General features: G+C 40.5%; 1 protein-coding gene across 1 annotated transcript in view; it reads right to left on the bottom strand.

The window, feature by feature from the left end:
* The window catches only part of LOC109040198 (dynein beta chain, ciliary-like), a 60,611-nt gene extending 52,219 nt beyond the window's left edge, over positions 1-8,392 (bottom strand). The window contains exon 1 of the mRNA XM_072297321.1: positions 7,928-8,392. The gene's annotated coding sequence lies outside the window, so the exon portion shown is untranslated. The remainder of the gene's footprint in view (positions 1-7,927) is intronic.
* Positions 8,393-23,588: the final 15,196 nt, after the last annotated feature.

Below are 23,588 nucleotides of genomic sequence, written 5' to 3'. Positions count from 1 at the left end.
AAAGTAACAAGCTGATTTCATTTCGAACACGTATTGATCCAATATTAAACATGCTTTCATCATGATTGCAGCATGAATCCATACTGATTTTTTTCCTAGTATGAAATTCTCCCATATTGGTATCAGCCTGTTTTCAATCTGAATAGGTACATATTGAAGAAATGTCAAGATGTATTCATTTTAGTCACAGCATGATTCCAAACCGATTATTTTCAAACATAAAAATTGCTCATATTGCTTTCACACTGTTTTCATAATGAATTCATATAGATGCAATATCAGCTTGAATTCATTATGATTACAGAATGATTTCATACTGTCTTTTTACAAACATGAAAGCTCATACTACTTTCATACTGTTTCCATATTATTCAATTTTCACATACTGCTTCCTTACTAATGTCAACATGACAGCAGTCTGAAATCATATTGATCACCAAAAAACAGTATGATATCATGCTACTCAAGTTTTCCAGGGCGTCGGGAAATGAAGCTAGGAATGCGTCTTTACTTACTAAAGAGCAAAGAACTTTATGTTGACTCAATTCCTCCATCGAGTTCTTGTGCGTAAAGTATTTCTTGCAGATGCAGATACGATGTTGATGTTTTGTCAATTGTTTACATAAAAGTTGTTCAAAGTTACTGATCCAGCAATAATGGTAACTTAAAGGTACGGGGGTTGAGAGACATAGTAGATCGGTGTGGTCCTCTCTTTCCGGGTCGGCAACTTTAATTGGGTAAACTGTATACTTTTTATTGTTGGACACCAAACTCTCACGGAACCCAAATACCGAAACCGATACGTTGTTCCTTTTCTCGAATTTGACAATGTCATCTATGCTCGTGGGGATTCGAACGTCCGAGGAATTGTAACGATTGAACGGATCTACATATTTTTCCATACGAAATTTATGCTGCGCATCCCTCGGGAGAAACTTTCCCAACATTGCGTATCGGAAACAATCGTTTGATTCACCGTTATTTACATTGACAATATTGTTCTTTCGAAATGGAAGCTTAACGAATGTTCCTCCTCGATGTAAAGCGTAATAGCGGTTGACACGTAGCTCCATACCCTGTATCTTCTTCAGCACCCCCCCGGATCCGTTCATGTGAAAATCGAATGACTCTTCATTGATCTTGGCCCTGAAATTTTCAGAATACTCGTCCAAATCCGTTGACGCGAAACTTTTAGTCGTTTTTAGTCTTAAACTTTTTCAACTGCATTCATTCCTTGTCCTTATCGTCAGCTTTCTCGTATTCAGCGTAAACTAGTATATTTACCTTCAATGCCTCGCCAGTGAGTTCTTCTTTAATTTTCCCAATCCCGAGGTCTTTAACTGTTAGTAGGTAGTCATTGATGATGAGAATATTCGGTTGGAGGTTTGTGATGAAAAATGTTTTCAACCTACTTTGACAAGCAGTCTCAACTTGAGCAATCGGTACTTTCGTCTCAAACAATTTTCATACGTGACTTGCAGATTCTTCATATTTTTCTCTTTTATGGTATGAGATCTTGCACGTGTCACAATATTCTTGATTCTCATCGTTGTTGTCATTGGCACGTAATGAGGTGTCCTTCATGGTGGACATCTTTTCAATATGTTCGGGAGATTGCTCATGATTCTCTCCCTCCGCATAAAACTCATCACAAAGATCACAATGGATGAACGCATTATGCTCCTTTTTAATATGCGTCTCATCGTTGACACCCTCCACTTTCTTAATTTGTTCCGTGCAGTGTTGGTGCTTTTCACCTTGTTTATAAAATTCATCACAAATAAGTATCACATTGGATGAAAGTTTCAACATTCTGTTTTGCTTGTTCTTGAGCAGCCATGATAAAAATACTATTTTAAGCTCAAAGTCTTCCGAGTCGGTCAGAAAAGGGATTCTACACTATCTTTACGTTTGCTAGATTCTGTTCACTGAGAAAATTTCATAGCGAACAACTGATACTATTTTAAGCTCTAAGTTTTCTGAGTTTGTCACAACAGAAAATCTACACTATCTTTACGTTTGTAAGATTCTGTTCATTAAAAAGATTTTAGAGTGAACAAGTGAATACTATTTTAAGCTCGAGGTTTTCTAATGTCATCAAAACTGAGACCGACGAACTTTCGGTCGGAGACAAATCTACAGTTTTCATACCGAGCGAAAAGAAACTGTAAAGTCATAATTTACCTCAGAGTAAATATCGTAGTAGTATTCGTTCACCACCAAACTCGATTACACTCGGACAAACTGTGTAGTCATAATTTAGATCAAAGTAAATATAGTAGTTTTTCTTAATCACCAGATTCGGTTACACTTGGACAAATTGTGTAGTCGTAATTAAGATCACAGTAAATATAGTAGTACTTCTTAATCACCAGATTCGGTTACACTCGGACAAATTGTGTAGTCGTAATTTAGATCAAAGTAAATATTCTAGTTGTAAAAGTAGTAGCATACACTGACCTGTACATAACCTAAAATAAAATGTCTGCCCTTCCATTATCGGAATGTGCAATTAGGTTTTTGAGTTTTGAAGATTTTTTGTTCATGAGTTTGTATGAAATTCCATTTGAGATGGAAAAAAGTCTGAACAACCAACTTGTTGAGTCAATATATTTACGAGTGGACCCGATTCATCACAGCAGGCGCAGCCATGTGTGTGACTACGAGTGCGTGCGTACGTTAGAAGCGATTCTGAAAACTCTCAAATATGAATTGCGCGGCAAACCCGCGTTTTATCGGTGTTTTATGAGTGGTTTTTGTAAGTGGGCTCTAACACATTTGTGCACCAAAAATCTCATTTCATCATATATACAAACCGAATTACTGATACTCGATTAGTGAGTGCGGGTCTGGACGTGAGTCACAACATTTGGATCGATAGTAAGGATTTCGTATAAATAGTATGCATTCTCTTCTCAGTATCGCAAGGAAGAAATCATGATCGATAAAATAATTCTCATCACTTTCATCATCATCGTAACCATCGTTGAAGTGAATTCCACAGCGGCGGCGGAAAACTCATCCGAAGCAAACATCACAATGTGCCCGTTCCATCCGGAAATCAAATGCGCACCCTCTACCTTGACGGACGTTCTTCTGTTCATCTTGAGTTTACTGGCGCTTATTTGCTCCGCTCCGTACCTGTACTCCGAGTATCTATCATCCAACTGCAAGTTCCGTTTCATCGGGATGTCTCGTAAAAATAACAATCGGAAAGTCGATGACATAAGTGTTGATATAAATTTCGGAGAAGGAGAAGGGATCGATTTTTGTGATTGACAACCCTCACGTCTCTTAAACTCGTACGTTTTCTGAACGCGGACGTTTTCTAAACGCGTACGTTTCTGGAACGTGTACGTTTTCTAAACGCGTAAGTTTCTTGAACGCGTGCGTTTTCTAAACGCGAACTGTTTTAAACTGTAACAGTAAATTTACAACAAAAAACAACAAAAAAAAATAAAATAAAATAAAATTTTTGATTCATCAAACTGAACATTGCAATATCCAATCCCAGTTGCTCATCCTGAAACATAAGGTTCCGATACGCATCTCCAAGCGAAAACTACTAAAAAGGGAAATTCCCGAATCAGACTCTTCTCTCCAGTCTCCGATACCAGGCCCATATTGTTAGATATGGTCTATCAATGCCGCCAATATTTTACAAGTCCGAAATCTCGAAAACAAAAAGTCGTATCAAAATTCTGTCCGTACAGTTTTCCGATCTTCGATAGTGTAAAAGAATCGCATCGGTCCGCGGCGGATCTTAGGACGGTAATTTTCCGAAAATTTTTTAACTTCCCGAATCAGACCCTACTCTCCAGTCTCCGATACCAGACTCATACTGTAAGATATGGTTTATCGAAGCCGAATATTTTTACAAGTCCGAAAATCCGAATTTTTTGCACAATCCGGCAACATTGTATCAAAAATCAACTAAATTCTTGCACCATCTGGCAACACTGTAAAATTCAATGTTGTGAAATTTCACTCATAATTAAATCATTTATTTATGTGCACCGTCCGGCAGCGTTGTTGCATAACCGCCATCTTGAAGAATACACCATTGCCTAAACCGCAGATTAAAGGGAGTAAATTACATCTTTGCATAACCCGCATATTGATGGGGCAACATACAATCCTCTCACTTTTACATCGTTGCCATATTGAATAATAATCACCATACAACATTGTGATTTAATTCATATTTTTCTGTACCATCATGCAACACTGTTGCATAATTTACTGCGCTAAAGTCGCCATATTCATACTACTAATAGGATATGGCTATGGACGGATTTAGGAGACGCCGGACGGACGGACACGCATTATTTCAAGTAAGGTTGTTTTGACTCCAAGGACCTTATAACGTCTAGAAATGATGAAATTTCAACTTGTTTCCTTTTTCTTTTCTTGGAGCGTGACAATACTTCTTCTACTTTAGGGGAGCGAGAAACTAAAAATATGTGCATTTGCAGCAGCAAGCGTCATACATTTTTTTTAGGTGGCAACAAGAAATATTAGATACAAAATGGACTTTACTATACATTAATTTAAAACCGAATAACACATATGTGATCTCACGCAACTAGCTCTGGTGATAACATGACAAGTTACGTATATGCCATTCCATGCAACCGATTGTGGCCAATAAAATAAACATACGGCTAATTTTCACCTGTATTTTGATTTATGCTGGCAAAATAGTGTTATTAGTAATTGAAGGGGAGGCTACATACCACTCCAAATTCGGGGGGGGGGGGGGGTGGCTGTGCAGGCTACACGCAGGCTGCAGCCGAAGCCCTTCGAGTCATGGGGCTTTTACATGAAACAGCTTTATTTGACAAGTACGAAACAATATAGGGGTAAAAGTTTGCACACGCTGTTCAATCTTGGAATGAAATCTGGAGAAAATTTCACATTGTTGTGTATATTTTTCTTGCAAAAATTGCAAGTGGGATATAAGGAATGGAATACGCGCTACGGCGGGACCTCGACGCGTAATCCGGAAAACAGTAGACTCCCGAATGGACAGCTTAATGCAATAAGGAATTAGGGTCAAATTTTCGTTTTTTTTTTTATGATGAATTCCGTAACAGGAGGGTATTTACTTCCTATTGAGAAAAAGAAAATCCTTAAAAACGATTTTTAACCCGCTTCATCGATCCCGCAAAAATTTGCCGTCGCAGGATCACGCGAAGTTCATTTTGCAATTAGGACATATACTATGGTTCCCTTTTGCGTAATGCGAAACTCGGATTTCCCATTTTGCAATTCAGAACTATGAGCAGGACGGCAAAATGCTATCTCGGCTCCTGTCCGATCGATCTTGCTGGTTTTTGGTGTATCGGGTCAGGGATTTAGAGCTGAGGTTTGAGGAAGCATCATAAACGGAGCCGCATCGGCGCGCAAGGCGGAGGCCCGGCGCGGACTTCCAAGTCGCGTCGAACAGTGTGCCGGGGGAGCGCATTTGCCGTTGAGGCGGCTTAACGTGTTGAAGCCGACACCCGGGCGGCATCTGATGCTGCATCAGTTTTGATGCTGAGTCCAGCATCAAAATTGAGGCGGCCTTCAATTAGCAGACATGTGGGACGCCAGCGCCCCGGGCCCGGCTGCCGGTCGGCTAATTGCTCCGGGCTGTGGTTTCAACCCTTCCTCGGCGTCCACTTCTTAAAACTTCTCGGCGAGGCGAGGGCCGCCGCCAAGACAAAGGGGTGTTCCGCGAATTCATCGCCAAGTCCAAGGGTCGCGGTCTTCTGGGACAGCCCCGTCGATAATTAAGCTGGGTGGCAGGTCCGAAAATTGAGGCCGTATCGGGCCGCAAGCCGAGGGTCCGGCCTCAGAAGTTAAAGCCCATGTTGGTCCCTGAGCCAGCATCAAACCTCAGCATCAGCGCTTAATGCTAGCTCGGTCGGCACTCCAGCATCGGGCTTCAATGCCCGAAGCCGGCGTTGGCAGGTTGCGCACATTAGGCGCGGCGCCGCATGCCCGCACGGCCTCTACCTGGGCATACGGCATTAATGCTGAAGTTACGAGTCGATGCTGTACGGCATATCCTCATAAGGCGCCTCAAATGCCTGATCGGGGTATTTCCCGGCGGGAAACTCAAATTTCTGGTCAAATTTTGTAAATTCGAAAATCCAAGTTGGCGGCCGTGGCCTAAAATGCTATTTTGGCTGCAGTTAAATCCATGTTTGTGAAACTTGATATCAGGAGGTATGTTTGACGGGAAACTCGAATTTTTGCTCACATTTTCAAATTTAAAAAATCTAAAATGGCGGACGTAGTCTAAAATGCTATCTCGGTTGCATTTCGGTCAATTTTTGTGAAACTCGATATTAGGCGGTATATTTTATCGGTAAACTCAAATTTTTGGTAAAATCCTCGAAATTCCAAAATCCAAGAGGGCGTACGTGGCTTAAAATGCTTCCCCCAGTTTGATCGATTTTTGCGGAACTCGGTGTCGAGAAATAATTCTTTGATGAGAAATATCAAGATCAAAGATGGCGGACGTGGCTTTAAATGCTATCTCAGCTCCTGTTCCATTACATTTTGTGGAATTCGGTATGAGGGGGTATTCTTTGATGAGAAACTCGATTTTTTTGTACAATGTATGAAATTCTGAAATTCAAGATGGCAGACAGGGCTTAAAATGCAAATTCGGCCCCTTTTTCACCAATTTTAGAAAAACTTAGTGTGAGGGGGTATTTTTTGAAGGGAGACTCGAATTTATGGTCGAATTTTTTTTAAAATTAAAAAAACCAAGTTGGCGAATGTGGCCTAAAATGCATCTCAACTCCTGTGCCATCTATTTTTGTGCAACTCTGGCTTAAGATGCGACCAAACGGCCAAATTTTTCACTAATGACTGGAAATCGGTAGTTTTCATGAGGGAAACACTATATTTATGCCAATTTTCTGATTTTCATACCTGCGCGCTTCAAGAGCCCTCAAAAAATTTGATTTGATTTTTCTTCAAGTTTTTTCTTTATTTTTACACATCATTGCATATTTTGAGTGAACTGTAACTTAACTTTTCTCAAATTTCAAAAAAAGAGACACCCTAGAGAAGGAAGTAGACAGGGCTGGAAGCTTAACTTGTGGTTCTTACGCAGCGATTGTTTCCACAGAAACACAACACAAATTGACTCGCGATTGTAGCGTTGTAATGACGAAAAAATTCTGTTGAACTAAAGAAATGACGGTTGCGCAAATTAAGAGGCAGAATGGAGGTTCAGCACGAGGTTGTTCAGTGTTGCGAAAGGAATTTTTGGAAAGGAAAGGACAAACTGCACCGGCCGATATGGGTAAGTTTTAAGTATTCATTTTTTCCGCTAGATCCAGTACAAAAAAAGGAAAAATCGCATGTGTGTTGTTGTTTGAAACTTTTATTCGAAGATACTTTAACATAAAAATAAAATGGGTTATTAATACCTCAGAGTAAACCGAATCAATATTTTCACAATATTGCTTGGATCAAAGTATGCAAAAACGAAAAATTCCTCATTTAAAGCAAAAAGGAATGTCAGGGGCTCAGAGTGTTGTGTCGTAAAACAGACCTCGACGACAGTATATGAACAATATACTACCCCGGCCTTCTGCGTTATGCCACTTCGGAGTGCGATAAATTTGGATTGAGTTCCATTTTCTCAAGACTTTAATGACAATGAAGAAAAAAGTTCGTACTGTGCATCGTCATTATCTTGGTCGGTATTTGTTATCCTTCATTATTTTAGTATTCAGCAGTGCCACGATGCTATTTTTCGGTAATTAATATCTCGCGAATAAGTATACCAAAAGGAACGTTACCTAAATAGAGCACGGTGTATAATCAGTTATCAGATGAATACCTACTGTATATTGGTGTAAACTTCTCCTAGAAATTTAAATTATGAGCTCGCAATAAATACAAGCTGTTATGATCAACTTACCATTCAAAAAACCCTGAAAACTAAGTTCAGTTGACTTCACATTGGCCAAAACTTAAGAAATTTTTCCGATTCCTTCGTCCTGACGCACACTTTCAACTGTAAAAGCAACTTAGATCGTGATGATGTTCAATGTTCACAGGCAGCGTGTGTATCCATGGCAAGGGAAATCTACTCAATTGGACGCACTGAAAATCAACAAAATAACACTTAAGTGTTGCCCATAACAACAGTTTAACAATACAGGGTGTACCAAAAGTCCGTCCCACCCCTGCTAACTTTTGAACGAATTGAGGTAGGGTAATGAAACTTTGGGAATGTTCCTATCTCAAAGGGGACCATCTTTTGGGGGGGGGGGGGGTCAAAATTTTGGTCCCCCCTCAGGGGGGGCGCGAGGGGCCCCCAAATTTTTTTTTTTTCAAATAGCAACCCCTATCTTGTGATACATCAGTCGAAAGAGCATAAAAAACTAAGAATTTTGGCGCAAACCGCAGATCAATATCTTAATTTTTGACCGAGTTATGATAGGTCAAAGGTCAAATTTGACCTATTTTAAAAAAATCATAACTCCGGTTCAAATTATCGTAAAGAAAAAAATAAAACGGGAAAATCTACCAAATTGTGTCCGCTTTTAAGTAAAAATTGCAGAAATCACTTCGCTGTAATTTTAAGGGGGGGCTCGGACCCCCAAATACGTCAATTCAAAGGTCATTCAATTTTCCCGCGGAAAAAGGCAATTTCCCCTAGATTTGCCTCCACATTATCTCAGTAAGGTCAAAATTAGTTCAACATTACGTTGGCAAGTCCCCAAATTTCGGGAAAAGTTAAAAAAAAACGAAATTCAAGGTGATTAAATTTGACCGTTTAAATTTCGTTTTTTTTTAACTTTTCCCGAAATTTGGGGACTTGCCAACGTAATGTTGAACTAATTTTGACCTTACTGAGATAATGTGGAGGCAAATCTAGGGGAAATTGCCTTTTTCCGCGGGAAAATTGAATGACCTTTGAATTGACGTATTTGGGGGTCCGAGCCCCCCCTTAAAATTACAGCGAAGTGATTTCTGCAATTTTTACTTAAAAGCGGACACAATTTGGTAGATTTTCCCGTTTTATTTTTTTCTTTACGATAATTTGAACCGGAGTTATGATTTTTTAAAAATAGGTCAAAGGAGGAGTTGCGTTTTGGGCCTTTTCCGGCCCCACCTGGATTTTGCTAAATGTTTCATATTTTCAAAGTACTAGTTTTAGGTAGACTCTGTGCCAAATATTAGACCGAACGGAGCCCATGCAAGGGCGCAGCAGCGCCTCAAACCCAAAATCCTGGAATCGAAAAACAATTATTTTCGTCGACTTTTTCGACTGTTATCACTCTTCCAGCACATGATTCTTACGTATTTTTTTGCGTACTTTTCGTTTCTGGCCTTTTTAAAGGCCTCCGATAAATTTTAAGGGGCCTTATGGCCCATTGTTGCCATTTTTGGCCCATTTTTAGGGGTTTTTTCCATTTAACACATTCAAAACTCAACTTAATCCAAAAACTGTGTACATTTTTGAAAAGTACGTAAAAAAATGAATAAAAAATGTTCAGTAAAATTTTTTCCTATGTTGCCAAATTTCCGAGAAAATTGGTCCCAAAGTGTCGAAAACGGCAAAAAATCGATAAATCGCCGCGTCTAAGGTTCAAGAAAGTGGAGTACATTTTTCATACTGTACCAGATAACAGCTCTTATCCATCCATACAACATACTAAAATATCATAGTTGTACCTGGATTCCCACGATGTGAAAATTGACCGAGATGTCGATTTTAGCGGCCTTTTTATACTTGAAGGCAGCTCTTTTGAATGTTTTTCGACCTTAGTCACCCTCTATGGGTGTGTACTATATGTATTTTTCTACATACTTTTCATATCTGGCCATAAAAATGGCTTCCTGTGAGTTTTAAAAGGCCTAACGGTCCATTGTTGCCAATTTTCACCAATTTTTAGGGGTTTTTTCAAGTTTACGTGTGTGAAACTTAATTTAATCTAGAAACCGTGTACAATTTCGGAAAGAACGTAAAAAAATACATAGAAATGTGATTTGTACCTTTTCCCTACGTTGCCAAATTTTCGAGAAAAAGTCGTCCTGAAGCGTCAAAAATGCCAAAAATTGGATTAATCATCACGTCGGAGGTTCCAGGAAGTGAATTATGACATTCATGTGGATCGTGGGACACTTTCTCCACGCATTTTCTGTTCTTCGGTATATTTGGCCTGTAGCAAGCATCTTGAGAACCAAGGATTATCTCGAGGTTACAGGAATAAAGAGGTGAACTGGAGTGAAGGATAAAGTAAAAGCACCTTGAGGGCCCGTTTTGTCACGTTCATCTGCGCCATTACATGTTCCTTGAGATGCATTGCAATTTTCCATTTTCGATACGTTATTTGTAGTGAAAAAAAACTTGAAATTCACTTCCTGGAACCTCCGACGTGATGATTAATCCAATTTTTGGCATTTTTGACGCTTCAGGACGATTTTTCTCGAAAATTTGGCAACGTAGGGAAAAGGTACAAATCACATTTCTATGTATTTTTTTACGTTCTTTCCGAAATTGTACACGGTTTCTAGATTAAATTAAGTTTCACACACGTAAACTTGAAAAAACCCCTAAAAATTGGTGAAAATTGGCAACAATGGACCGTTAGGCCTTTTAAAACTCACAGGAAGCCATTTTTATGGCCAGATATGAAAAGTACGTAGAAAAATCATTAATATAAACTTCGAAGGATTCTGCCTTTTTCTATTTCACTCGAGGGGAAGTGTCCCCTCCCGGACTCTCTTCCCGACCCGGTGACTGACGCTGCGCTGTGCTGAACGGTTCAGCCTGATATGACCGTTCCCCACTCCTCTGTCAATCGAACCATATGCCACCCCCTACGTATTGTCGCTCGCCCACCCAGGTACCTAGCGGCCAGCGCCCCAGCGGTCAGTTGATGATAAATCTCGCTCATGCTCCTCTGCAGCTACGCATTGATTATGCCAGCTAATTACTTTCTAATAATTAGAATTTCTTCGATAATAGTTTTCTTTATTTATTCGACTGTATTTTTTTCTCTGTTCTACTGTGATTTCCTTGGTTCTCTACTGTGTTTTTCTTAAATCTCTGAGTCAGAAATCTGAAGCACTTCGGCATGCACCGAGTACTTCAGATGTGTGACCTGAAACCTTCGGTATATACCGAACTACTTCAATTGTCTGACCCGAACTTCGGCAGATGGACCTTAACTTTTCGGATGCGTGATCCGAAAACTTCAGAGATCCATATGATCTCAGCTTCGGGTTCCATGCACAAATTTTTTTCTCCGTGTTTCCTTTTAGGGGACGCAACTAAAATTACAGTAAATTTTTTTCAGAAAAGTAAAGAAAAAAAAAAAAAAGTGGCTAACGATGGTTCCTCACCTTCACGTGGTGTTGGCTGTTTTTACTAAGTGGGAACCGTTCATTTTAAGATATAGTCTATTTCTTGCCCTGCCATTATTATTCTACAAGTTAATTGTGGAGTGAGAATTTCATAATGTTTTCTATGAAATCTTCAAAATATAGTGATAAAAAATTTGCAACTACTACAAAATCGGCTCGCGAAGCGAGCCGAATGTCACTCGCGTAGCGAGTGACCGGGGGTCCAGGGGGCTTAGCCCCCGGCCAGGCGTGACGGGCGCGCGAAGCGCGCCCAGAACGGCTAGTACATATAGTACACACCCATAGAGGGTGACTAAGGTCGAAAAACATTCAAAAGAGCTGCCTTCAAGTATAAAAAGGCCGCTAAAATCGACATCTCGGTCAATTTTCACATCGTGGGAATCCAGGTACAACTATGATATTTTAGTATGTTGTATGGATGGATAAGAGCTGTTATCTGGTACAGTATGAAAAATGTACTCCACTTTCTTGAACCTTAGACGCGGCGATTTATCGATTTTTTGCCGTTTTCGACACTTTGGGACCAATTTTCTCGGAAATTTGGCAACATAGGAAAAAATTTTACTGAACATTTTTTATTCATTTTTTTACGTACTTTTCAAAAATGTACACAGTTTTTGGATTAAGTTGAGTTTTGAATGTGTTAAATGGAAAAAAACCCCTAAAAATGGGCCAAAAATGGCAACAATGGGCCATAAGGCCCCTTAAAATTTATCGGAGGCCTTTAAAAAGGCCAGAAACGAAAAGTACGCAAAAAAATACGTAAGAATCATGTGCTGGAAGAGTGATAACAGTCGAAAAAGTCGACGAAAATAATTGTTTTTCGATTCCAGGATTTTGGGTTTGAGGCGCTGCTGCGCCCTTGCATGGGCTCCGTTCGGTCTAATATTTGGCACAGAGTCTACCTAAAACTAGTACTTTGAAAATATGAAACATTTAGCAAAATCCAGGTGGGGCCGGAAAAGGCCCAAAACGCAACTCCTCCTTTGACCTTTGACCTATCATAACTCGGTCAAAAATTAAGATATTGATCTGCGGTTTGCGCCAAAATTCTTAGTCTTTCATGCTCTTTCGAATGATGTATCACAAGATAGGGGTTGCCATTTGAAAAAAAAAAGTTGGGGGCCCCCCCTGAGGGGGGACCAAAATTTTGACCCCCCCAAAAGATGGTCCCCTTTGAGATAGGAACATTCCCAAAGTTTCATTACCCTACCTCAATTCGTTCAAAAGTTAGCAGGGGTGGGACGAACTTTTGGCACACCCTGTATAAATTTCGCGTGCCATCGTTGATAATATTCCAGTAAACGAAGGCAGATACGACACGTCTACGGCCGAAAACGGACATACGGCTGGATTAAGGCCCGATCGATTCTTCATATGAAAAGGAGTTTTTAGCCAAAAGTCCCCAAGAATCCCCTTGGGGAAGTGCGCACAGTGGTCCGATGAAGTTGAAAATCGGACATGTTTTCAAAAATTCACCACGAAGCGAGAAATGAACCTAGAGAGTTCATTTTTTTTGACATTCTCTTACAAAATGGTATTTAACGACAAAGTGTTTCGTTTTGTCAGCCACCGCTTTTGTGTTGGCTGTTGCCATGGCACCATTGTTATCTGTAAATACAGTGCATGGTCTAGGCAAAAATTTTTCCTGACCTATTTCCTTTAAAAATTCAATTACCCACTCGATCTCTGCAATGGACCACTAGACAAGGTACGAACTTCAGCATTCTGATACATGTTTCTTAGCAAGGATTTCACGTAGAACATGATTCGCGCAACGGAAATCACTGAAACCAACTCCTAACGGAGATATTAACATTTTTCTTTCACATTGGTTGCGAGGAAATTGAACTACCCGCTCACAAGAAACTCAAAGCTCTACGTGAGTCAAATCGCACACTACGACGGTTTCAGCAAGTTTCTCAGTCGAGCAATGCTCATGTCTCACCATGTATTGTTCGCAAATGAGCAATTTGCTATACCTAGCTGAGCCAAAGCGTCACGATTGAGGTTGCCAGATGCTTACATGGTGTCCTATCCGCCACTCATCGCAGGCTCCTGCAGCATTTCCTGGAACTGCCTGACCACCCTGTGCAACCTCATGCGGCGGATGGCTACTCGAGCTGGCGGATACCTGCACGTACTACCTATCCGCTGCGGATACCTAGCTGTCCGCAGCGGATAGCCCACTTCCACTAGGGTATGTTTTACGAAAAGCTGTAGGACGTCTTCTATATTCTAGCACCATAGCCAGGCCAGACATCAGTAACGCGACTTGTTTGGTAAGTTAGTTTTGTGAAAACCCAGTCACCTGTGACTGGGTTAATGTAAAACACATTTTTCATTATTTAAAACAACCAAAAATTACACTCTTAAGTACACGAAAATGGGAAAGCCCATCGAAATTTCTACGGACTCTGATTGGGCTAATAATGAATCGGCCGCAAAGTCAATTTCAGGTTTTGCTTTTACTTTAGCAGGAGGAGCTATTATTTGGCGTAGTAGGAAACAAAAATGTGTATAGCGTCGTCAACCACCAACGCCGAGTACATAGCAATGTATGAGGTAATATGGACCACTAGATAAGGTACAAATTTCAGCATTCTGATACATGTTTCTTAACCAAAATTTCACGTAAAACACGATGCACACAACAAAATTTACCGAGATTAACTCCTTACGAAGGTATTTAATGATTTTTGATGCGTGAATTCAAACCACCCGCTCATGAAAACTCAATGCTCTACGTGATTCACATCGCGCGCTAAACGTTATCATGACAGTATCTACCATGTAAGCATCTGGCAACCTCAATCGTGACGCTTTGGCTCAGCTAGGTATAGCAAATTGCTCATTTGCGAACAATACATGGTGAGACATGAGCATTGCTCGACTGAGAAACTTGCTGAAACCGTCGTAGTGTGCGATTTGACTCACGTAGAGCTTTGAGTTTCTTGTGAGCGGGTAGTTCAATTTCCTCGCAACCAATGTGAAAGAAAAATGTTAATATCTCCGTTAGGAGTTGGTTTCAGTGATTTCCGTTGCGCGAATCATGTTCTACGTGAAATCCTTGCTAAGAAACATGTATTAGAATGCTGAAGTTCGTACCTTGTCTAGTGGTCCATTGCAGAGATCGAGTGGGTAATTGAATTTTTAAAGGAAATAGGTCAGGAAAAATTTTTGCCTAGACCATGCACTGTATTTACAGATAACAATGGTGCCATGGCAACAGCCAACACAAAAGCGGTGGCTGACAAAACGAAACACTTTGTCGTTAAATACCATTTTGTGAGAGAAGCAGTTGAAAAAGGACTTGTAAATTGAGCGACGCCAAGAATGGCATAATTTGGGCCAGCGGGGATTTTTCTGAAACCGGACCCAAACGATACCTTATGATACCCTAAGACTCTGCTAAACATTTTAGCTTGAGTACACGCACGGTTTTTGAGAAATGAGGGGGTACAGTCGCCCAATCGCTATCATTCTGGACAGCATTTCTACAGCAAAAAGACGTTAAAAATGGACGAAAATGTTTTACTTTTGATGGGTTTTGGCTGTAAATGTTCTTATTGGGCCCCCAAGCATTTAACTGTGTTCAGTTTCAAAAATTTTGGTCCCACGGTGGTCCGAAATGGGGAGGAATCGTCGACGAATCAGGATTTTTTGTCAAATTTTTAAAAATGGAAATAAAATTTTCGGTCTGCTGCAGTTTTCATGGCTAACAATATTCTTATCGGTCCTCAATGCATGAAATTGTGTTCAGCTTCACAAATTTACATGGCAAAGTGGTCAAAAATGGGGGAATTAGTGGACAAAGTAAGATCCTCTGTGAAACTTTTTAAAAATGAAGTAAAACTGTTGGTCCCCTGTAGAATTTAGATCCCGGAAAAATTCATGTATTTAATTTTTTTTATTTTTACTGCATGTCAGACCGTATTGCTTATAGAACGCTGTTATAGAATAGACTTTGTAGCATTATCTCAATAAAATATGCAAACATCCAGAAATTTAAAAAAAACTGTGCATAACGTTTGCGCACAATTTTTTTACCGATAACGTTTGCGCACACATTTCACGAATATCATTTGCGCACACTTTTTACCGATAACGTTTGCGCACACTGCACTATTTGGCAACGCTGCAATGATGCTACGCGTGTCACCCGAAAACTACCGAAAACCGGAGTTTGTTTTGATCCGGGCGGTCATAGTATCGCTTCATGATAAGAAATTTTCTTGCAATGCATTGTCTGGCAATTAGTGACCCAGTCATCGGTCCTTCGCCGTGGAAAATAACCCGGAGGCTGTAAATGACTCTTTCAATGCAGACGAGCCTGATGAATCCATTTCTGAAAATGGTGCTGATGAAACTTGCTCTTCAAATGCAACCTGCCCTAAAAACAGCCCTAAAACCCGTCCTTGCACTGAGGATGATTCCGGTGAAGACAGTGACAGCATTTTTAGCTGAAGTAACAGCGAAAAATCTGTGAGTAACCATATACCTTATTTTCTTAACTTTCTTCATTTTCTATTTTCTTCTTATTAACTTATTTATTCATTTACTTATTGATTGCGTATTGGAATTTATTTAAATGAAAATTTCCCTTCGTCCGTTTATAAATTATCCGTCCGTTGGATTGTCTTATCACAAAGCGATACTACTGACGCATCATTGAAGCGTTGCCAAATGGTGCAGTGTGCGCAAACGTTATCGGTAAAAAGTGTGCGCATATGATATTCGTGAAAAGCGTGCGCAAACGTTATCAATAAGAAAAGTGTGAAAAATGGAGAGAGAAAACTAAAAAAAGATTTAAAAAGTCCAAAAAAGAATTTAAAGAATTTTTCCGGGATCTAAACTCTACAGGGGACCAACAGTTTCACTTCATTTTTGAAAGTTTCACAGAGGATCTGAATTTGTCCACTAATTCCCTCATTTTTGACCACTGTGCCATGTAAATTTGTGAAGCTGAACACAATTTCATGCATTGAGGACCGATAAGAATATTGTAAGCCATGAAAACTGCACCAGACCGACAATTTTATTTCCATTTTTAAAAATTTGACAAAGAATCCTGATTTGTCGATGATTTCTCCCCATTTTCGACCACTGTGCGACCAAAATGTTTGAAACTGAACACAGTTAAATGCTTGGGGGCCCAATAAGAACATTTACAGCCGAAGCCCATCAACAGTGTAACTTTTTCGTCCATTTTTACCGTCTTTTTGCTGTAGAGACGCTATCCAGAATGATGGCGATTTGGCAACTTTGCCCCCACATTTCTCAAAAACCGTGCGTGTACTCAAGCTAAAATTATAACCAGAGTTTTAGGGTATCATAAGGTATCGTTTGGGCCCGTCTTCAGAAAACTCCCCGCTGGCCCATATTGTGCCGAAAAACGGTCGTTTTTGGCGTCGCTCTTTCTCTCATGTGGACTGGGAGCAACTTAGCAGATTTGTTTACGAAACCCTTGTCCGGGCCAAAGACTAGAGAATTCTCAGAAAAGATAGGACTGAACTGAGAATAGGAAACTGTAAGCAAAGTCTTGCTTTAAGCTCAATCACATGACATGTAAATTTAATTTTTTTCCCCTTATTTGTGCCTTTTTTTTGCACGTGCCATTATCGTTAGTAAATTTAGACAGTTACACTGTCCAAATGTTTCGTATTGATTGCTAGTAAATTTAGACATGGTTTAGTTTTTTTTTTTTTTTTTTCATGTCGCTGCCCGAGGAGAGGTGCTCTATTGCAAATGATTCATATACAGGGTTTTTCAAAAGTTACGCACCACTGGCCGTAACTTTAGTTCTAATTATGATATCCATTTGCGGTTTGTGGCGTCTTTCCTCATATCGAGGAGGAAACTTTTTTAGGTATTTTCCAGTTCTTCAGCCCCCCAGGGAGAGGGGGGGGGGCAGGGAGCAACTCAAAAATTTCAAATGACAACCCCCATCATGTGATACATCGTTAGAAAGAGCATGAAAAAAGAAAATTTTTGGCGCAAACCAGAAGTCGATCTGACCCCCCTATCAAAAGTGAGGGGGGTCCAAACGTTATTTAGGGGGTACGCACCTTCATTTTTTAGAGAAGCTTCGGCGGCTCTTGGACATACCGTTTCTCTTTTCAAACAGTGCTCAAATACTCCAAGTCTGATACGGAAGTCTTCGTATTGCCCCCGGGCCACCACAGCCCCTTCGTAGGGGGGGATGCGCTTGTTACAATGAAACGTTGCATTAAAATGCGAAAAGTCACAGAAGAGCTTTAAACTTAGCATCAAGTCCGGGTGGAATTTTTTCTCAATGTTAACGCAAACGTAGCCTGCGACTTGAAAGTGAGTTTTCAAAACTCTTAGCCCCCTGCCCCCCCCCCCTCATTTTTGGTTGCAGAGCGGGTGAAAACCGGGAAATTCGCTACAAATAATGCCCGAAACTAATGGCCAACTTGAGGGGGACCCTTGAAACGTTGCGATCAGTCGGAGCATTGAAATACAGGGACTGCCACCCCCTTAAAGTAGGGAAACATCCAAAACACCCCCGCTGCCCCCCTCATTTTTCGTTGCGCAGCGGGTAAAACCGGGAAAATCTCCAGAAATGATGCTCGAAACCACTTTAGAACTTGACGAGGACCCTTGCAACGTCGCTACTAGTTGGTGGACTGCAATACAGGGACTGCCACCCACTTTAAGGACGGAAACATCCATAAAACCCCCGCTGCCCCCCTCATTTTTCGTTGCGGAGCTGGTAAGAACCGGGAAATTCGCCAGAAATGTTGCCCGAAACTAATGTCCAACTTGACGAGGACCCTTGAAACGTTGCGACCAGTCGGAGAACTGCAATACAGGGACTGCCGCCCACTTTAAGGACGGAAACATCTATAGAACCCCCGCTGCCCGCCTCATTTTCCGTCGCGGAGCTCGTGAATACCGGGAAATTCGCGAGAAATATTGCCCGAAACTACTGTCCAACTTGACGAGGACCCTTGAAACCTTGTGACCTGTCGGAGCATCAAAGTACACGGTTTTTACCCGTTCTTTGACGAAAAATGAGGGGGGCAGTGGGGGTTTTATGGATGTTTCCGTCCTTATAGTGGGTGGCAGTCCCTGTATTGCAGTCCTCCGACTGATCGCAACGTTTCAAGGGTCCTCGTCAAGCTGGACATTAGTTTCGGGCAACATTTCTCGCGAATTTCCCGGTATTTACGAGCTCCGCGACGAAAAATGAGGAGGGCAGCGGGGGTTTTATGGATGTTTCCGTCCTTAAAGTGGGCGGCAGTCCCTATATTGCAGTTCTCCGACTGATCGCAACGTTTCAAGGGTCCGCTTCAAATTGGACAGTAGTTTCGGGCATAATGTCTGGCGAATTTCCCAGTTCTTACCGTCAGCTCCGCAACGAAAAATGAGGGGGGCAGCGGGGGTGTTTTGGATGTTTCCCTACTTTAAGGGGGTGGCAGTCCCTGTATTTCAATGCTCCGACTGATCGCAACGTTTCAAGGGTCCTCCATAAGTTGGACATTAGTTTCGGGCATTATTTGTAGCGAATTTCCCGGTTTTCACCCGCTCTGCAACCAAAAATGAGGGGGGGGGGGGCAGGGGGCTAAGAGTTTTGAAAACTCACTTTCATGTCGCAGGCTACGTTTGCGTTACATTGGGAAAAAGTTCCACCCTGACTTGATGCTACGTTTGAAGCTCTTCTGTGACTTTTCGCATTTTAATGCAACGTTTCATTGTAACAAGTGCATCCCCCCCTACGAAGGGGCTGTGGTGGCCCGGGGGCAATATGAAGACTTCTGTTCTGGCGATTTTCCCGGTTTTTACCCGCTCCGCAACCAAAAATGAGGGGGGCAGCGGGGGTGTTTTAGATGTTTCCGTACTTTAAGGGGGTGGCAGTCCTTGTTTTTCAATGCTCCGACTGATCGCGACGTTTCAAGGGTCCTCCTCAAGTTTGACATTAGTTTCGGGCATTATTTGTCGTGAATTTTCCGGTTTTTATCCGCTCTGCAACCAAAAATGAGGGGGGTGGCAGGGGGCTAAAAGTTTTGAAAACTCACTTTAAAGTCGCAGGCTGCGTTTGCGTTAACATTGGCAAGAAGGTCCACTCGGATTTGATACTAAGTTTGAAGCTCTTCTGTGACTTTTCGCATTTTAATGCAATGTTTCATTGTAACAGGCCCATCCCCTCCTACGGGGGGGCTGTGGTGGCCCGGGGGCAATACGAAGACTTCGGTATCAGACTTGGAGTATTCGAGGACTCTTTGAAAAGAGAAACGGTAAGTCCAAGAGCCGCCGAAGCCACTCTAACAAATGAAGGTACGGACCCCCTAAATAACCTTTGGACCCCCTAAACTTTTGACAGGGGGGTCAGATCGACTTCCGGTTTGCGCCAAAAATGTTCTTTTTTCATGCTCTTTCTAACGATGTATCACATGATGGGGGTTGCCATTTGAAATTTTTGATTTGCCCTTCGCCCCCCCCCTCCCCCTGGGAGGGTGAAGAACTGGAAAGTACCTCAAAAAGTTTCCCCCTCGATATGAGGAAGGACGCCATAAACCGTAAATCGATATCATACTTAGAACTAAAGTTATGGCCAGTGGTGCGAAACTTTTGAATAACCCTGTATATATCATTCTACGTCTCCGTCTCTATTGCTAATGATTAATATATATCTTTCCTTTATTTATTGATTTAATATTGAACATGAACCTGATTCGAACAAGATTGTGCTCCGTCAAGTGCTGCCCCTAGCGGCAAACATGTATTATATCCCTTATGGCACTTGTGCATCCGTCTTAACCCATTGTCTTTTGTCTCTGATGTGAATACATGTAGTTCGTTCCCTCGAAACCTCGGTCTTTTCAGTTTTCCACCTTTTTCGTTTGCTGTTTTTCATTCAGAAAAACCGACAATTTCTTTTCCTTTCTTCATCAAAAACAAAAATCATTTTATTCTAAAAGTAAAGTTTACCTCATATCGGAAATTTTTAGGGGAAAAATAAAACCAACATTGACCGAAGGCTAGAAATAGGGCCGCGAAGCGGCTCATTGATGGCGCGGAGCGCCTTCAGTGAACTGGGCCACGTCAAAACGTTGTTCCTACTGAGTCTAAATAGTTCGTGCCAAAGCTGGAAAGAGAAACTTTAAAACAATAGAAATGTAGAAATGAAAGATGTTTAATGAATAAATAAAAAAATAATACCTAAATGTTAATAAATATGAAAGTTGGTGCACTTTAATTTTTGAGGAGTTGCACGTTTTTGGTATTCCTGTTATCGTGAAATCACCCATTTGAGTGGGGTGAAAACAGGAATTTGAGAACAGTAAATTATCCAACAGCGTTGCAAGATGATGCAGAAAAATACGAATTAAATTACACTGTTGTACGGTGATTATTATTCAATATGGCAACGCTGTAAAAAAGAGAGTATCGCATGTTGCCCCTTCAATATGCGCGTTATGCAATGGTGTAATGTAACCCCTTCAATCTGCGGTTTATGCAATGTTGTATTCTTCAAGATGGCGGTTATGCAACAGCTTTGTCGGACGGTGCATATAAATAAATGATTTGTTTATGGGTGAAATTTTACATCATCAAATATTACAGCGTTGCCAGATGGTGCAAGAAATTAGGTAATTTTTCGATACAATATTGTCAGATTGTGCAAAAAAATCGGATTTTCGGACTTGTAAAATTTTTCGGCTTCGAAAGACCGTATCATACAGCATGGGCCTGGTATCGGAGACTGGAGAGTAGGGTCTGATTCGGGAAATTAAAAAATTTTCGGAAAATTACCCTCCTCCGATCCACCCCGGACCGATGCGATTCTTTCACACTTTCGAAGATCGTAAAACTGTATGGATCGAATTTTGATACGATTTTTTGTTTTCGAGATTTCGGACCTGTAAAAATTTTCAACATCCACGATAAACCATATCTTACAGTATGGGTCTGGTATCGGAGACTGTAGAGTAGGGTCTGATTCGGGAAATTAAAACATTTTCTAAGTCCCGCGCTGGAAAATATTTTCGGATAATTCCCCTCCTCAAATTTACCCTGGACCGATGTGATTCTTTTACAGTATGGAAGATCGGAAAACTCTACTGATCGAATTTTGATATGTCTTTTCGTTTTCGAGAAAATTCGACTTTAACCTAAGTCACATACATATCTAATGTGTATGCACGAGTTTTCGTGCTTGCTTGAATAAATGGGGGTCTTGACTTTTACTATTTACAGGATGTATATCTGATGGTAAAAACACATCTATGACACATACCTATCTTATGTGTATACGCGGCTTTGTTCCGTGCATTGTTTTCAGATTGTGTAAAATATTCGGATTTTTGGACTTGTAAAATTTTTTCGGATGAATAGACCATCTCCTATACGATGGGTCGGTATTGGAGACTGTAGAGTAGGATCTAATTCGGGAAATTAAAACATTTTCTAAGCCCCGCGCTGGAAAATATTTTCGGAAAATTCCCCTTCTCCAATCCGCCCCGGACCGATGCGATTCTTTTCCACTATCGAAGAGCGGAAAACTGTATCGACCGAATTTTGATACGACTTTTCGTTTTCGAAAAAATTCAAGTTTTACCTAAGTCGCATGCATATCTTATGTGTATGTACGAGTTTTTATGCTTGCTCAAATAAATGGATTGGTAGTTCACTCTTGACTTTTGCTATTGATAGATTGTATGTCTGATGGTAAAAACACATGTATGACACATACCTATCTTATGTGTATACGCGGTTTTGTTCCTTACATTGTTTCCAGATTGTGCAAAATATTCGGATTTTTGGACTTGTAAAAATTTTTCAGGATCGATAGACCATATCTTACAGTATGAGTCTGGTATCGGAGACTGCAAAGTAGGGTCTGATTCGGGAAATTAAAAAAATTTTCGGAAAATTACCCTCCTCCGATCCGCCCCGGACCGGTGCGATTCTTTTACACTATCAAAGATCGGAAAACTATACAGACCGAAAGTTGATACGACTTTTAGTTTTCCAGAAAATTCAACTTTTACCTAAGTCGCATAGATCATATCCTCCAGGATGGGACTGGTATCAGTGACTGCAGAGTAGGGTCTGATCCGGGAATTTCAATTTTTAGTGTTGTGCGCTTGGAGATGTGTATCCGAACCTTGTGTTTTGGAATAAGCAACTGGGATTGTACATTACAATTTCAGTTTGATGAATCGAAAACATGTAAAATTTTCGGGATCAATAGACCATATCCTCCAGAATGGGACTAGTATCGGTGACTGCAGAGTAGGGTCTGATTTGGGATATTAGAAAAATTTTCTAAGTCCTACGCTGGAAAATATTTTCGGAAAATTCTCCCCCTCCGATCCGCCACGGACCGATGCAATTCTTTTACACTATAAAAGATCGGAAAACTGTGCACACCGAATTTTGATACGACTCTTCGTTTTCGAGGTAATTCAAATTTCACCTAAGTCACATACGTAACTTATGTGTGTATACGAGTTTTCATAGAATAGAATAGAATAGAATAGAATAGAATAGAATAGAATAGAATAGAATAGAATAGAATAGTATTTTATTTTACGCAAAATAACGGGTTTATAAAAAGAGGTTCTTGAAAATTATATAAGGTTCATTAAGAAAAAACAAAAACAAAAGCATCATAAGCCAGGTATAAAAGTATAAAAGTGTAAAAGGGTAAAAATATAGGGTCTACTCGTTTAGGATAAAAAGATCTAATTTTAATTGCTGATGAAAAAAACATATATAGTGCAGAAATTTGCTAAATTTTTGCTGATATTTTTAGGATTGACATTGAACTTGGTACATTTTTAAAATAGAAGTTCCTAACGCTAGTGTACATTGGACATTCAAAGAAGATATGTTCTAGTTTTTTCAGACAGCATAGATTGCGGATAGGGCACTGTTCTTTAATGTTTACTGTGTACCAACACTGATTTATTCCAATTTTGAGATACTTTTCATTGTGTGTTCTCAGCTGGCTAAAACTCTTTTCTGTTTGAAATTTATACGATAATTCAAGTAGTTAGCCTGTTGTTCGGCATGACTATTTGAAGTACTTAATTGTTTGTAGAGTGAGGCAAAAGATGAGTTTTCAATCTTACTTAAGTCGTCATTAATTAATTTAATCCCAAGGTTGGCAAGAATAGTAGCTGCTTTTATTTTAGTTTCTGCGAGACTCAGATCTTCATTTAGCAGTGCTT

Source organism: Bemisia tabaci, chromosome 2, assembly GCF_918797505.1.
Source record: "Bemisia tabaci chromosome 2, PGI_BMITA_v3".
NCBI classification, from domain to species: domain Eukaryota; kingdom Metazoa; phylum Arthropoda; class Insecta; order Hemiptera; family Aleyrodidae; genus Bemisia; species Bemisia tabaci.
This window is presented reverse-complemented; position numbering and strand designations above follow the sequence as displayed.